Below are 18,144 nucleotides of genomic sequence, written 5' to 3' on the forward strand. Positions count from 1 at the left end.
AAGGTCCTTTCTGTAAAGGTCAGATATAGTCCGAAGGGGCTTCTCAATTTCTTTGGATTTTCGTCGACCATAATGAATGACGGAAAATGTGACAAGGAATCTTGTTGATTAATAGATGAAGAACTTTGTGGAGGTGAGAACTTACGCAATTGCTTATCGTATTTTCTCTACGATAAGTATGTTCAAATTCTTTAGTAGAACCGGACCTTAATCTCATGCAAGCATAAACTTAGATCTAATTGTGAAGGAACTTATTATTACTTGAATTTTATAATTATGTTTAATCATTAGAGTTGAACAACGTAGGCCTAAATTGTCGCTAACGAAGCGATTGAAACTAGGAATACGTGTACATAAACCAACAGCCAGTGTCACAAAGAGATATGAGGGAGGCTTTCCGTGCAAGCACGGTTCTAATTAAGTAACCTCAATCTGTCAAGTTTCCTAGACGTTGGAACCGTTGGAATATGATTAAGAGATATGGAATTAAAATTTATGCAAGGTCTTTTTTTTTTTTTTTTTTTTTACGATTTATGGAAGGGTGAAAATACAAACATACAAATACGATCTACTCATACTATACTAGATGCAGTAGCATGTGAAGATACTCTACTCATACGTATAGCTATACGAATAGGCAAGGTTGTATCATCGATAAATATTTCCATACGTACAGGCAAATATACATCAAGAATGTCATGATATATATGCGCTAATTTGTAAATCGATATTAGCGAGTCGTATATCTACGATTCTGAGGCAAATTTGAATTACTCATACGTATTTAGATATGGTAGCATGTGAAAATATTATACGTACGCATATATATACTAAAATGTGAAAACGTAAACTAAACAGACAACATATTTTACCCGGCCTAGACTAAAATACGACTTTTGTATTGCATAATAATTCAATTTCGTCAATACTCATTGAGATTGCAAATGTCATATAGAGAGCAGCTTCACCCCTTAGGGTTTAGAAACAACTTACCCAACTTAGATTTTAACCCTCGTTGGAATGTTCTCCTCTTTCATGACAAAATCGACTTATTAAACAACACCATTTTCTAAAATGATGATTTTGGAGGGGAAAACAGTTGATTTTGACCTCGAAAATGACCTCCACCGAGCAAAGCTGGTGGAGACAGCGTGCGCGCCGTCGAGATCTTTCCGAATTGAGCTCACACGCGTGATTCAGAGAACCGTAGCCAAAGTTATGGCCAAAATACCAAAACACATCCTAATTACTATGTATAACTCCTAAGTTATAGATGCTAACATGCAAATAATCACTCACTCGGTAATATATATGCTAAACATGTGACTTAGATATATATATATAGATAACCATGCGTGAGCAGTTCTATTTTTATGTATATATACATTAATATGTAATTCATGACCCGAGTTAACCGCATATATATATATTCACAAAGCGATTCACATGATTCATGCATATTACTAACCTAATACATAAAATATAGTCCATTAACTACAACATAATAACTACATACATGTGAAGCATGCAAAAATATTTAAAATTTGGAACTCCGCAAGCTTCCCCGCAAGTCCACCAAATAAAAGAAACGTGCACAATGACCAAATGTTTCCACGAAGAAAGCTTAGTGATTGTTGTAGCCTAGTTTCGTGTCCTAGCATTTGGAAACTGTCGGTTCAACCAAAACCGAATGTTTATCAATTAGCAAAACTGCGGAAATTTAAAAAGCGAAGAAAACATAAAAAAAAAGAAATATATGAAAGGATGGCGTGGGGGTTTCCCCTTGGAGCAATTCCAGGTTGCAACCACAGTCCTTGGGTCTTTAGAATGGCGCCATTTGATCTTAGCACTTTTCGGTGTTTTTAGAAGTTGACTTACTCGTGCTTAAAACTCAATAATTCCTTACTCACTATTTTTTTTTTTTTTTGAGAATGTCAATCTAGTTCGAGTAGGGATTTCGTTCCAACTTCTAAGACAAGAATTTAAATGATCTATTTGGAATCTACACTTTGGAGAACTAAGTGAGAAGGATTTTATAGATAGATTTTTTTACACAAGTTATCTAAAATTTGTAAGTTTGTTTATAGTTAAATGAAAAGAGAGAGAGAGAGATAGGGAAGGATTAATCCTACTCATGCAAGGCCTAGCTACAAGTCTTTTAGAAAACGGTCACTACCATCTCAAATCCCTAACATAATATACCTATCTCTAAACATATCATGCTAGCATGTAGAATTTAAATGATATTTCATCTACGAAATATCATTCCAACTCCTAGTTCTACTTTTAAAACAATTGATCAGGATAATTGTCAATCTCGTCATTTTGGGACGAGGATGAAAAATAGAACCTAAGTATTTTAAGTAGTGATTTTGGAATCCTAATTTTGTAGCATGATCCTCACATGAGCATCATTAACCCTCCCCTTGGGAGAGTTTTAGCTCATGATCCTAGGATTGAATTAAACTACAAGAAGATATGTGAAATGAAAAAGAAAGAGAATGAAACAAGAAAACTACAACCTGTTTACCTAAATGAAGAAGAATTTATTAAAAACTAGAGAGAGTTCCCCCCTTGACAAGTTACAAACTTTTCTCTAAAAACTAAGAACTAAAAAAACAAAATTAAAGACATGGATGTAAATGAAAAGTAAAAGTCAAGGAAGTAAAAGCTTCCAACTCCAAAAAAATCAGCCCCTTTACATAAGAGAGCCTTTTTCTCTTTCCCACGTGAAACACTCTCCTCTCATTTATTTTTCACTTATCCACAACTAACCCCCATTTGACACCTTTCATTTTTTAGATAATCATCACCTAAATCCAACTAACTCATTAACTTCATGCAAGGTGTCAAATTTGCACCAATTATTTGCACCTTTGTCTTGACTTGCATGATGACTCATCAAATCTTATGGGCCGCCTAGTGGGTCCGCGTCACGATCAATCCATGTGGCAGTCCGGTCTTTTGGCATTTTACAACTTCCCGCCATATTTGTAGAGTTCATCCTTGATCGATCGTCCGGAGCTCACTCGTCGCCGATTCTGAGTCCCGGGTTCAAGAGATATGAGCGGAAGTTTGATGCTTACGCGCACATAATCCGTTTATTTGGATTCTCGTACTATTTGAGTCTTTGGGCTTTAGTCCGAATTTGTTGGGCTTCACATGGGCTTGATCGAATGCATGTGTATACTCCCTATTCCGTGCTTAAATCTTCGGCTTTATCATAATTTTTACATTAGTTGCTCCAACCGCAAAAGCAATCTAAGACGCGATTATTTCATGATTATTAAGCACAAAATTGACCGAAATGTTATGTCTCTACAGGTTTTTATAATACAGTTTTTGGTGCTTATCAGATACCAGGAAATCCACTAGGGGCTGATATGCGGAACAAACAAAAATAAACAACAAGTCTTAAACCAGAAGTGGTGAAAGCGCCATAGTAGTAAGATTACTCCGCAGCTGGAGTATTGTCCACAGCCGCGGGATTTGATTCTTCCTCGATGGATTTTTCGGTAACATCAAGAGAATTGAATCTGCAGCAACTTCCTCTTGATTACCGGCCATAGGAGAATCCGGCTCAATTAAAAGGGTAAGTGGCTAATCTTCGGGGACAACATGGTGAATAGTTTCCAAGGACGTTTCTCCCATAGCAATTTTGAGAATGGATTAGGTTTTGCCTAAATGAGCCACCTTTCGGCCTTTCTTAATCTGCTTCACATATTCTAGGGCTTCACGTTGATACGGAGTTTGGAGTTTGGAAATTTCCCCCAGAAAGCAGTGGTGGAGTTCCTTTTCTTTCTCAGCTCTCACCTTCACTTTCCCACGTTCTTCAGCAGATGCCTTTGGAGGAGTAGTGGGAACCGCAGACACAGTGGAACTGGGGGCATGGCGGTCCGCGGACCTGAGATTCTTTTGGCGGTCATTTGAGACATGGATATCATGCGCGTCATCATCAGAGGAATCATGATCGGGAAACAGCTTTGGAGCTGTGGGAAACTTCATGTGAGGTCTGGAGGATCCTTCCGGCCTTCCCAGTCACTAATTGAAGGGAAGTTGGTGGTTAGAGCTAACGCGAGTAGGAGTAAAAGAGTGTGAGTGAGAAGAATGAGACGGTCTAGCTTTCAAACGAGGAACTGGGGGACCTATTTTCTTTTTGACCTTCTTTATGGAAATCTTGGAGGACTTAGGGGGACAAGGGTTTAACCCACAGGAACAATGATCTGACATATGTTATACATTGGCTCAGGTATCAATGATGACATGTGGAATTGGTAATTTGAGATAAGTGTAATATTCAAACCACAATAGACCATAGGGGAGGAGTTCTTGGCACCGCAGACTTGTAGTCCGCGTGACAGGAGGGGCAACCGTTATTACAGTCTAGTTTGAGCCTAATGGGCTTCATAGGTCTGGAGGAATGAATGAGATGTTGATGATTTCAATTTAAGCAATAGTAGAATAGTCGAATCCATACGCCAAAATGAAATAGTTTTTATACACTAGTAGTAGTACTACTGGACTGGTGTGCAGACTATCACCCCAACACCAGCCTTATTGGGCTCCATTGGCTATACCGCGTTGAATACTCTGCATTTCAAATAACTACTGTGAAGTCGTCCATAACTCCATTGGCAGCTGATTCCGCCATGGTGCGAAGACTTACCTCAAAAGGTATCGGGGGGTACTGTAAATAGGGATTATTAAAGTTCACTAATTTTAGTTGAAATACTTCATCATTGCTTTGCGATGCGAGACTAGCTTTCTTAGAGATGATGATCATTAAGCATTTCTTCTTTTTGCGATATGGAGTCTCATCTAGAAAACATAAATGATAAGCTCATGTCCTTTAAAGGAAAATCATAAAGTCGGTCAAGAGGAATAAAATCAAGCATAGATTCCTCCGTACCACATCTGTTCCTACACCGCGGACTTATAGTCTACAACTCCAAGAGGGGGCAACTGGTACGGTTTAGTTTGAACCTAATGGGCTTCATAGGTCCGGAGAACCTAATGGGCTTTGTAGGTCCGAAGGAATGAATGGGGTATTAGGACGAAATCCAAAGAGGAGGAGTATGCAAAAACCATAGAGCGGAGGATATCGAATAATTGGCTAGGCGGTGGATCTGTGTGTACCACGTAGTAGAGAACACGTGGGAGTAGCACAGTGGATGGATGAAAGCAAGATCAAGAGTTAAGTGTAGAGAGCGGAGGACCAAGTATAGCGGTGGATCTGTATGTGCCACGTAATAGAAGACACGTGGGAGTAGCACAGTGGATGGATGAAAGCAAGATCAAAGGTTATCAAGAGTTAAACGTAGAGAGCGGAGGACCGAGTATAAGAGAGAAGAGAAAACCTAATAGAAGGGGAGGAAAAAAACTGAGAGAGAGAACTGCCAAGAAAAAGGAGAGGAAGAATTAGGTTAAGAAATTAGTTCATAACACCATCAATGTAGAAAGAAAATTCAAAATCAAAATCAAATAAAAAAATAATTTTTAACAACATATATCAGAACACCCGCATGTAAATGATACATTTTAACATCCAAAAGTTACATATCAACAACACCATTTGTTGATTTGTACCTACATAGACGATGCCACATAAATTTGAGACATTTAGCATTGTCTGAAGATTCCGCAATCAACTTTACAGAACAGTACCAGTTATAGTTGATATTTATACTTTTGGGTATTTAGTGTCTGAGATTACAAGGTCAGCACTTGAATCAGCCTGGGATTTAGATTTGTACTCTGAAAGGTACCGATCAAACTCGTCCATGTATCGATCATGCAGCTTCCTATCCCCAAAGATCTCTGTCATCTCCTTCACTTTCCTTCTAAACATCTCACCTTCCTCAGCAACCATGACAACTCTCACTGACTCAGCAACCGAATCTCTTGTAAACGATCCATCCTGTTCATCCCTTGGTATTGCCAATCCAATCGTTTTCGACTCCAGCAACCTTGTATTCAATGCTTGTGGTGGTGATAATGGCAAGAGAATCAAATTTAGTCCAAATCCAAGTCCTTCGATAATTGAACTCCAACCACTGTGAGTCAAGAAACCACCAACAGATGGGTGAGCTAAAATACTTAGTTGAGGAACCCAGTCCATGGTAACAAACCCCCTACCCTCTACACGGTCTTCAAATCCGATTGGTAATAACTTCGATAACTCATCTTCTACTAAATCACCACTAGTTGGCTTTCTTATTACCCAAAAGAAAGGTAACTCGGATAATTCCAACCCATGAGCCAATTCAGTCAACTGTGTTTGCGTCAAAGTTGACTCACTCCCAAAGGCAATGTAAACAACAGATCTTTCTCGTTGTTTATCTAACCATTCTTTTATTGGAACCCACCTCTCATCTTCTACGTGGCTATTTTGGATCCTAGATGGAGGAAGCAAACCAACAGCAACAACTGGTTTTAAGTAAAGTTCATTTTCAAGTAAACTCAACCACTCACTTTCAAATTCAATACAACTTCTTACAGCCATAAACTCACAACCTTGAATAGCAGATCCTGTCCGGTATATTGGGTCCTTGTACTCATCACCTTTTGGTGCTTCATAAAAAGGAAGAGCTAAATTAGAAGGAAATGATATCCACTTAGGAGGGACCAAAAAGTCTTCAGGATTCAATCTTGACCCTCCATCTTCTCTCGTCATCTCAGATACAGATCCAAAAAAGGCCACTGTTGATGCATTAAATATGTTAAAATAAACACATGGTATACCGAGTTCAGCTGCAATAGGTGGTAGCCAAGCGGTAGCAAAATCATAAATAAGCCAATCAGGCCGTGATTGTTCAAGAAACTTGGTTAATGATTCTTGTAGAGAATCTAAAGCCTCAAATAGGAATGGGGTTTGATCAGGAGAGATATCACTAGTGGCTTCCGCATTTGGCGGTAAGTTTGAATTGGGAGGTATAGGGAGGGGAGTTAAATTTACGAAAGCAGATAGATTTGGTGGGATTGTAGGGAGTCTTTGGAGATTTCTTGGAGTTGAAATGAATGAAATGTAATGACCCCTTTGAGCTAAGGATTTAGAGAGTTGGAAAAATGGTAGAATGTGACCAAAAGCTAGCCATGGAAACACAGCAATGTGAAGGTTTGTTTTGTGTTCTGCCATTGAAGAGCTCATGAAGAGAAAATGGTGCATTTGCAACCTTGTCGGTCAAACTCATTTATTAATACTTGAGCAATTTTGTTTTTTCAGTAAGCTAAAATTTGTATCGATGAAAAGTGGTTGGGGGGGGGGGGGGGGGATGGGAGTAATGGCAATAATGGCAATTATTAAGTGATCTGAGTCATCTGACAGACTATTGAAGATTTAAAAATGGTCCTCGTTTCACAGGAGTCATTGATATCTAAGACTAAATAACTATAAAAAAAAAACAGTTTTCTAGTTTTACCGCGGCCCCCTCCATACACCATCTCCCATACACCATCACTACTAGCATACACCACTACCACATAAAAGAACTTCATTGCCCTTACACGGTTGGTTTTCTCCTAATATACATGTGGCTTTTAATAGCCATGAGGTTAATTATGTAATTTCATAATGTTAAGGGTGTGGATGTCATTTGATAATGATTGGTGACAGCCGTCGGATAGAGTTCACAAGATCATGACATGTGTCCTAGATGATTTGAATTCTAATTTTGTATTTGCCAAAGTCATGAAAGTATTTATATAATTATACCCAAAAAGGGCATTTAAAGTCTTTTCGTTTTATCTTGACCAAAAACATTCTACGGTCAAACTCGGTTGACTTGGATGTGTTGTTGTAGTCTTGGGGGTAAACCACAGATGAAAAGACTAGTGGGGTAAAACTAATTGGCTTTAAGTTACGTGGGGAGGGTAAAACTAGAAAACTATTAAAAGGACAAAGGGCAATGAAGTTTTTACATACATTGACCAAAAAAAGATTGAGTTGACTTGAATGTGGTGTGATCTTTGGGGGTAAACCTCTACAGATGAAGGAAGGGCTAGAAAACTGTAAAAAAACAAAATTGTTTTTAATTTCTAATTAAAATTACAAGAAATTAGACTCAAGGCCCAATTTCTACGTTTAAATAGCCCACGAACCGGGGTTTGAATTAAAATCACTCCCAAGTACAAAATAAGTTGGCCCAGTTTTTAATTTTCTATTTTATTTCCCTTTTACCCTTATGTGAATAAAACAAAACTACAAGAGAGAAAACCCAAAAGTCCAAAACCCCTTCTCTAAACCGGACCCTTTTTTAGGCGATAATAACACTTCCTTTGCGAAGAAGAACTAATCGAGCTCCCGATTCATTGGATTGTGTTATGGAAGCTTACAAGCGAAAGTGTCGACACCAAAGTTTAACTAGTCACTCGTAATTCATTCATCCATAGAAACACGATAAATCAAAGAGGACTCAAACTTCACTTTGGGTTCCATTACTTATATTTATATATGATCTTAAGCTTACATGGTGTCATTATGAAAAGCTTGTATGTTAAAATATCAATGATTAATTATCAAACAAAGCTAGAGATGGCGGCACCAGACTAATTATATATAATTGCTTTGCTTATGGCTCTAATGGTGTTAATTTTATATGCATTACATACCCTCCGGTCTTCCCAATATTTTCTTCACTAAGGTTATGAACAATCAACAAATTAAAGATTGTTCAGTGTGAACAATGATTGTTCATAGTCCAATAGGTATAGTCCACTACTATAGAACAATGATTGTTCGGTGTGAACGATGATTGTTCATAGTCCAATAGCTATGAGCTATGAACAATGAGTGTTCGTTCATAGTCCATACTGTACTATGAACAATCAATGTTCATAGCCATGAGCTATAAATGTTCTTTGTTTATACCACAATTGGACTATAAATAATGATTGTTCATAGTCATTAGCTATGAACATTCTTTATTCATATCACAATTGGACTATGAACAGTAATTGTTCATAGTTCAGTAGCTATGAACAATGAGTGTTCATAGTCCATACTGTACTATGAACAATCAATGTTCATAGTCATGAGCTATGAATATTCTTTGTTCATACCACAATTGGACTATGAACAATGATTGTTCATAGTCATGAGCTATAAACATTATTTGTTCATATCACAATTGGATTATGAATAGTGATTGTTCATAGTTCGGTAGCTATGAACACTCATTGTTCATAACTATGAGCTATGAACAAAGAATGTTCATAGTCCATACTGTTCTATGAACAATCATTGTTCATAGTCATGAGCTATGAATATTCTTTGTTTATACCACAATTGGACTATGAACAATGATTGTTCATAGTCATGAGCTATGAACATTCTTTGTTCATATCACAATTGGACTATGAACAATGATTGTTCATAGTTCGGTAGCTATGAACACTCATTGAGTATTCATAGTCCATACTGTACTATGAACACATGAGCTATGAATATTATTTGTTCATACTACAATTGGACTATAAACAATGATTATTCATAGTCATGAGCTATGAACAATGAGTATTCACAACTCCAATAGGGATGAACACGCTTTGTTCATACTCTACAATAGGTATGAACAATGAGGTATGAACAACGAGTGTTCATACTCCAATAGGTATGAACAATGAGCTCACATGTTTTGTATATGAACAATATATGATGTTCATACTATATACACTGGGTCAGGGTATAGAGGTATACTTGATCTTTCATCTATCCGACCTGTTTTTTATTTCGCGTCAAGGGTATACTTGACCTTTCATCTATCCGGTCCTTGAGAGTGATTATGAAAAAAACTTGGGGTTTGGGAAAAATTATTTAACTCGCTTTGTCCTTGACAGTCACTCTCTGTTAAAATTAAATAAAACCCAAAACATAAAAACTGATAGATAATTCACACCTACTTTCCTAAACAAGTATTAGTTTGCTCGACTCGAGATAATTGGATAGAATGGGTGAATTTTTTTTTCCATAATGGGTGGAATTTGTAAGGATGAGGGACTGAATTTCAGCAAGTTTTGTAAGTAACCTTGTATTTCAAAAATCAAGAAAAATTAGACTTATTACAAATAAAACCCATATATTTTGTAGCTCCGTTTTGCCTTAGCTCTCAATTATCTACAGTCTGACGGCCTTTGTAATCTCGAGTGATATGTACAAATTCAGTTGGCTTCTGCCCAGAAGAAATGTGTTTGGCCTTGTAAACATTGTGAATTTGTGTCGGGCAACTCAACTATGAGTCTATGACAGTGGTAGCCAAAAAAATAATAATAACAAAACAAAAAATAAAATAAAAAATAAAAAACGAAAAAAATCGACTATGAGACGGATCAAAGTAAGCCTTTGTGCATTCCACGTGAGTAAATCTAGTTAATGTTAAAAGCCTATGTTAGAAAGATAGACCACCATATTAATTCCCTTCTTCCTCTTTTCTGTATTGTACATGTCGTCATCTCCTTAGACTTCTTCAGATCTGTAAATCCATAACTGTTTTAGAGTTTGAGCTTTCTAACCAAAGCATAAAAAGAAAACAAATAAAGGAATCCCTTCATTACACAAATTATTAGTGTCTTAAAACCTAACACCTTCGAACTCTATAAAACAAACCACAATAAACAAAGAACAACATAAACCCAAAACATAATACCCATAACAAAACGAAAACTGTCTGTTGTTTTCAAGCAAGATAAAAATTAAACGAGAAAGATTGAAATGACGGATCCGATAATCGAAATTTCTGGGCAAACTGAAATTGTTGGAAAAAGATTGGGTGAAATTTGTCCGTTTAAACAAAAAACAATAGAAGCCCAACACAGAAAATAAAAATTTCTAATGGAGAGCAAAACAATTTCAAAGTTAAGAGATACCGGAGACGATTTGGTGAGGAGCCGATAATCGGAATTAGAGGAACAGTGGAATTTCTAAAGTGAAAATGTGAAATGAGAAAATAAGATGGGGGGAAAGAGTATAGAAATCTTTTGCGGGCATAAATCAGGAGTAAAGTCGTCTAACATACGCAGATAGTAGGAGTAAAATGATCTGGAAAAAATGGCCCAGAGTCACTTAAAAAAATATTAAAATACTATTGCAATACTGTAGGTGGGAGTCGGAATTTTTAAAGTAGTTAGAGCATTTTCAATGCAAGTTAGTATTTTTCACCTCCAAATAGGCTCAATTTTTCCTCTTTGCTACCGTTTTGGGTGAAAAACAAAGTGAGGGTGCCCAAATGCAGAGGTGACTTTGAATCTCGGACGTAATGTTTGATTCCGTCTGAATGTAAAAATCGAAAAAACGGGCGGACGAAATGAAACATCCCATATAGAAAAAAAAAAAAAAAAAAAAAAAAAACGCGGGAGTCCAAAAAAAGAAACTGAAAAAATATAAAAAAAACACACGAGCCGGAATAAAAGGTTCTGTCCGAAGCTCACAACTCAGCAACTATCTCGGTAGCAACTGCTACTCTCGTTTTGACTTAGTGACAAGTGACCGACTTTGTCACCCTTGCATTGGGCAAGGATTTTTTGATAAAAAACGGTGAAAATTCTCAATTTTCCTCAATACTGACTTGCATTGGGAATCCTCTTAAGATATTTTCTTTTCGCACATACCATGTTAAACAACCAGTGCACTTGTTGAATACTTGACTAATGATTTATATATACTAGCATTTCTATATGCTCGATGAGCGTTGAATTAAGCATAGCATTAAGAAATTAAATATCTCAACAATTTAATAGAAAAAGCTATTTCTTCAAACTAAATACGTATGAAAAAAATGCATATTTATCTTAAAAAAATACAAAAAATCTTAAGCCCTTAAATGGGCCAATCATATTGCCACATTAGAAGCAACAAAGTTACCAAGTGTCCAAAACATTAATGATTGGGTCCTACTTTCTTGACTTTTATTGTTTCATTTATGATGGAAGACAAACACGTAATTTCAACAATAAAGCGAGGGCAATAAAGGAAACAAAATTAATATTGGTCAAAGCCCAATCAAAACCCGAGCCCATAAGTCAAAGATAATCATTTATTTATAGAATCAATAAGTGAGAGCTCATAGAATAAATTATGCTATCAAGAATGGAAGGAAATGTTAGAGAATTGATAATTATGGAAGGAAATCAAGAAAGGATAATTACAACTAGAAAAAATTATTGATTTGGGTACTGAACTATAGTGAATTTTACAAAATGGGTACTGTATTATTATTTTTATAAAATAAGATACCATAGATTTGAAATATTGCTAAATAGGGTACCGTCTGTGAAGTATGTCTACGTATTTGATGATTTGGCATACGTTTTTTATGATTTGGCAACATAATGTGTAGACATGGAAACTAAGTCTCCACGTAAGTAGCGCATTGTTTCCTCTTGTTGTTATAACTAGCTTTCGAACCCGTCCTACGAACGGGTGTCGTTATATTAAATTATTTTAAAAAATATTAGCAACTATTCATAGCTATGAGATATGAAAATTATATTAATCACTTGTTTAAATTTTTTGCACCACTCTCTATCAAACGAAAGCACCAAATCTTAGTAAAACCCGTCGATCTATTTTGGTTGTTATGTTTAATAATAGAAGTTTGATTGAAATTTTGTGAGAATGCTCAATGTGGCGAAGATGATATTGAAGCTACTTAAATAGCAAGACATTCTCAATCATAATAAAATAATTATAATAAGCACTACTTAAAATGCAAAACTATACATGTCGAGATATTATATTCTCCCTATATAATACAACTATATTTCGAGGTTATTTCAATGCATTTGCATCAAATTTCTAATTTTACGTTAATTATTCTTTGAGGCTAGTTCAATGAATGTAGTTGGATCTAGTTTCCGATTTTCCATTAATTATTCTTTGAGGTTAATTCAATGTAGTTGTATCAAGTTTTTGATTTCCCGTTAATTATTATTTGAGGTTAGTTTAGTGCAGTTGCACCAAGTTTACAATTTTCCGTTAGTTATTCATTAAAATTAATTCAGTGCAGTTCCATCTAGTTTTCAATGTTTCGTTAATGACTCTTTGAGATTAGTTAATTGCATTTGCATTAAAGTTCCAATTTTCCGTTAATTACTATTTGAGGTTAGTTTAATACATCTGCATTCAGTTTCTGATTTCCCGTTAATTACTTTTCGAAGTTAGTTCGCATCTAGTTTCCAATCAATTTCTGGTTATTTATGCTTTGAGGGTAGTTCGATGTAGTTACATCCGGTTTTCGATTTCTAGTTAACTATTCTTTAAGGTTATTTTAATGCATTTGCATCCAGTTTCTGATTTTCCGTTAAATATTCATCAAAGATATTGCATCCAATTTCTGATTTCCTGGCCTGTTAGTTAATATATGATTTTAGTTTAATGCAGTTACATCTAGTTTTCTATTTTACGTTAATTATTCTTTGAGGTTAGTTCAATGCAGTTGCATCCAATTTCTGATTTTCCATTAATTATTTTTCGAGGTTAGTTTAATACATTTGCAGCAAGTTTTCGATTTCCCGTTAATTATTTTTTGAGGTTTGTTCAATGCAGTTACATCAAATTTATGATTTCCCGTTAATTATTCATTGAGGTTAGTTCAGTGCATTTGCATCCATTTTTTTATGTTTCTATATTCGTTAATTAGTCTTTAGATTAGTTCATTATATTTGCATACAATTTTCGATTTTTCATTAATAACTTTTTAAGGTTAGTTCAATACATATGCATCTAGTTTATGATTTATGATTATTTATGCTTTGAGATTTTAATTAGTTCGATGTAATTTCATCCGATTTTTTATTTCCCGTTAACTATTCTTTGAGGTTATTTTAATGTATTTGCATGTAGTTTCTGATTTCCCGTCAATTATTCTATGAGGTTAGTTCAATGCAGTTGTATTTGGTTTTTGATTTCCTGTTAATTATATTTTGAGGTTAGTTCAATGCATTTGCATCCAGTTTCTGATTCATCGTTAATTATTATTTGAGGTTTGTTTGATGCATTTTTGCATACCGTTTCTGATTTATTGTTAAATATTTTTCAAGTATTTGCATCCAATTTCTAATTTCTCGTTAGTTATTCTCTGACGTTAGTTTAGTACAGTTGCATCCAGTTGCCGATTTCTAATTAATTACTTTTTGAGTTTACTTTATTGCATTTGCATAAAGTTTTTAATTTCCCGTTAATTACTCTTTGAGCTCAGTTCAATGTATTTGAATCCAGTTTTCAATTTTCTTTTAATTATCCAATGTGGTGTGTAATACCAACTTTCTACTTATCCATATGTAGTGTCCTTGCAAACATGACATAAAAATAAATTATGCTTAATTTATTATATTGGATCATCAAACATTATCCAGTTTTCAATATTTCGTTAATTATTCTTTAAATTATATACCTGACTCACTATGTGGGATCTTCAAAGATTATCTACGAATGGGTCCTGTCATATTAATTATTCTGAAAAATATATTCAATTTGTATATGCATAACTATTATATACGAGGATATTATATTGCTCACTCATCCAAATTTCTTATAACATGAAAACCTCGTACTCTCTATTAAAAAATAACTCGCCATTGATAAAACCCTTCAACTTCATTTGTTGTTTAATAATAGAAGTTTGATTGAAGTTTTATGAAATTGTCTAATAAGATAAAGTTCATATTGAAGCTACTTGAATAGCAAGGTGTTCCCAATTATCTGAAAAAAAAAATATTATATAAACACCGCTTTTAAATGCAAAACTATACTTATCGAGACATTCCCACAACATATAACACAACTATATTTTGAGGTTAGTTCAATGCATTTGCATCCAATTTCTGATTTTTTGTTATTTATTTTTGAGGTTAATTCAATGTAGTTGCATCTAGTTTCGATTTTTTGTTAATTATTCTTTTTTTGTAGTTTAATGCATTTGCATCCAATTTCTAATTTATGCTAATTATTCTTCGAGCTCGATTAAATGCATTTGCATCTAGTTTCGATTTTCCGTTAATCATTTTTTAGATTAGTTTAATACATTTGCATCGGCCGGTTTCGATTTTCGTTTATTATTCGATGATGTTGTATTTGCATCTAGTTTCTGATTTTCCGTTAATTATTGTTTGAGGTTAGTTCAATGAATTTGCATCCAATTCCTGATTTTCCGTTAATTATTTCTTGAGGTTAGTTCAATGCATTTGCATCAAATTTATTTTTTGAAATTAGTTTAGTGTAATTGCATCCAGTTTCCGATTTCCCGTTAATTATTTGTAAAGATTAGTTTCACGCATTTGCATCCTGTTTCCAATTTATAGTTATTTTTTTAGGTTAGTTCAATACAGTTGCATCCAGTTTTCGATTTCCCGGTAATTTAATCTTTGAGGGTTAGTTCAATGCATTTGCATCCAGTTTCCGATTTTCCGATAATTATTTGTTGGTGTTAGTTTGATGTATGTGCATTCAAGTTTTGATTTTCCGTTATTTATTATTTGAGGTTAGTTTAATGCAGTTGTATCAATATTCTAATTGTCCATTAATTAATTTTTAAGATTAGTTTAATGCTTGCATGTGCATCCAATTTCCGATTTCCCGTTAAATATTATTTGAGATTAGTTCGATGTATTTGCATCTAGTTTTCTATTTCTCATTAATTGTTCTTTGACGTTAGTTTCATGCAGTATTATATATATTTGAAAATATTTGTTATTATTGGGGGGTTTTTTTTCCAGTTGCTATTATATATTTTGTGATGTTCTTTTTTGTATAATTTAATTTTCCATATGTAATTTGTTTTGGTTTGGTTTGGTATATAATTTATTTAAGCCCAACGTCTACTTTAACTAAATCAATAGTTATATAATTTATTTAAGTCAACGTCCGTTTTAACTGAATCTCGTTATTCCGCTAAAATTGGAAATTATAAAATCAATAAATTTAATTAGAATATGTCGTAATTATTGTGGCCTGTGGTTTTTGAAATCCTTAACTATGACTAAATTTTACACCTCAAATTGATTCAACTTTATTTGTTAGACCCATATATATAGTGCATACAATACAATTTTATTTGTTTTTGGTGTACACTATTACTTATTTTATGATTAGTTTACTTTTTTTTTCTTTTTCCCAGTCCACATGTGTGGTTAACAAATGCATAAAGTAAATGTTCAAGCAACTCAATTCATTTTTTTCATTTGTTCTTTCGTAGTTTCATTATCATTTTCTAGAAAGAAACTTTGTTATGTTAAACTTCACCTGAGATTAGTGTGGAAACTATTCTTTGTGGCGTAAGGGTTTTAGGAAAATCGTTTTTGGTTGAAAATATTGCTTTTTGCAATTTAGTTATTATTTTTAGGTTAGTTCAATACAGTTGCATCCAATTTCCGATTTCCCGGTAATTTAATCTCTGAGGGTTAGTTCAATGCATTTGCATCTAGTTTCCGATTTTCCGACAATTATTTGTTGGTGTTAGTTTGATGTATTTGCATCCAAATTTTGATTTTCCGTTAATTATTTTTTGAGGTTAGTTTAATGCAGTTGTATCAATATTCTGATTGTCCATTAATTAATTTTTAAGATTAGTTTATTAGTTTAATGTTTGCATGTGCATCCAATTTCCGATTTCCTGTTAAATATTATTTGAGGTTAGGTTGATGCATTTGCATCTAGTTTTATGTTTTTCGGTAATTGTTCTTTGACGTTAGTTTCATGCAGTATTATATATTTTTGAAAATATTTGTCATTATTGGGGTTTTTTTTTTTTTCCAATTGCTATTATATATTTTGTGATGTTATTTTTTATATAATTTAATTTTCCACATGTAATTTGTTTTGGTTTGATTTGGTTTGGTATATAATTTATTTAAGCCCAACGTCTATTTTAACTAAATCAATAGTTATATAATTTATTTAAGCCAACGTCCGTTTTAACTGCATCTCGTTATTCCGCTAAAATTGGAAATTATAAAATTCATAAATTTAATTAGAATATATCGTAATTATTGTGGCATGTGGTTTTTGAAATCCTTAACTATGACTAAATTTTACACCTCAAATTGATTCAACTTTATTTGTTATGCCCATATATATATTGCATACAATACAATTTTATTTGTTTTTGGTGTACACTATTACTTATTTTATGATTAGTTTTTTTTTTTTTTTTTTTTCCTTTTTTCCAGTTACATGTGTGGTTAACAAATGCATAAAGTAAATGTTCAAGCAACTCAATTCATTTTTTCCTTTGTTCTTTTATTGTTTCATTATCATTTTCTAGAAAGAAACTTTGTTATGTTAAACTTCGTCTGAGATTAGTGTGGAAACTATTCTTTGTGACGTAAGGATTTTAGGAAAATCGTTTTTGGTTGAAAATATTATTTTTTGCAATTTAGTTTTTTTTTCCTTAATTAGCTATATATTTTAGAAAAAGTTGGACATTCTGTGAAACTCTAGATGAGATTGTTTATTTATTTATATTCTACTTTTTTATAATTAGTAATAGAGTTTAGAAAAAATTGGAGTCTCTAAAGTGCTCCAAAAAATAGATTTGGATTTTATTTTTTTATTTTTCGTAATTAGTATTAGAGTTTAGAAAAAGTTGGAGACTCTATAAAGCCTTGAAAAATAGAGCCAAGAGGGTATGACTATAATATATATCTAAGGACAGGTAACCCATATGACCTCCCATATGCCATAACAAGCATCTCTGCTCCAGCTTTAGTTGCAGAGTAAGGGTTTGTTGGGATAAATTGTGAAGCCTCATGGTTTCCCACAACAACATCTTCATCAGTTTCCCCATAAACCTCATCAATGCTCACATGGATGAACCTCTGAATCGACCGATTGACTTTTGAGGCTTCTAGAAGAACATGGGTTCCATAGATATTGTTCTTAAGTAAATTCAAAACTGTTACCAAAGGAGTTATCTACATGAATGAGCTGCAATTCCTGCAAAGTGCATAATCGTGTCTATCGACTTCAAGAATGAGAAGAAAGTTGACAAGATCAAAGACACTACCAATGTCTCCATTGACAAATTTAAAGTTGGGCTTAAGATCGCGATGGAAGTAAATTCTTCAAATTGAACAATAATCAAGTTTGTTGAGGACGACAATCTTGTAATTGGGATAGCCCTGATCAGCTTGTTATCAACATGGGATGCAATGAAG

At 34.0% G+C, this 18,144-nt stretch overlaps 1 long non-coding RNA gene and 1 pseudogene across 2 annotated transcripts; both read right to left on the reverse strand.

The window, feature by feature from the left end:
- Positions 1 to 5,456: 5,456 nt before the first annotated feature.
- On the reverse strand, positions 5,457 to 7,251 carry LOC147491076 (UDP-glycosyltransferase 91C1 pseudogene; annotated as a pseudogene). The gene has a single exon (XR_015199891.1). The product of XR_015199891.1 is annotated as a UDP-glycosyltransferase 91C1 pseudogene (transcript).
- A 2,756-nt stretch (positions 7,252 to 10,007) lies between these two features.
- On the reverse strand, positions 10,008 to 10,973 carry LOC147491077 (uncharacterized). Its single transcript, XR_015198923.1, has 2 exons — positions 10,861 to 10,973; positions 10,008 to 10,466 (listed from the first exon to the last, which is right to left on the reverse strand). It is a non-coding gene; the product is annotated as an uncharacterized LOC147491077 (long non-coding RNA).
- Positions 10,974 to 18,144: the final 7,171 nt, after the last annotated feature.

The sequence above is a fragment of the Coptis chinensis genome, chromosome 6, assembly GCF_015680905.1.
Source record: "Coptis chinensis isolate HL-2020 chromosome 6, ASM1568090v1, whole genome shotgun sequence".
NCBI lineage: Eukaryota > Viridiplantae > Streptophyta > Magnoliopsida > Ranunculales > Ranunculaceae > Coptis > Coptis chinensis.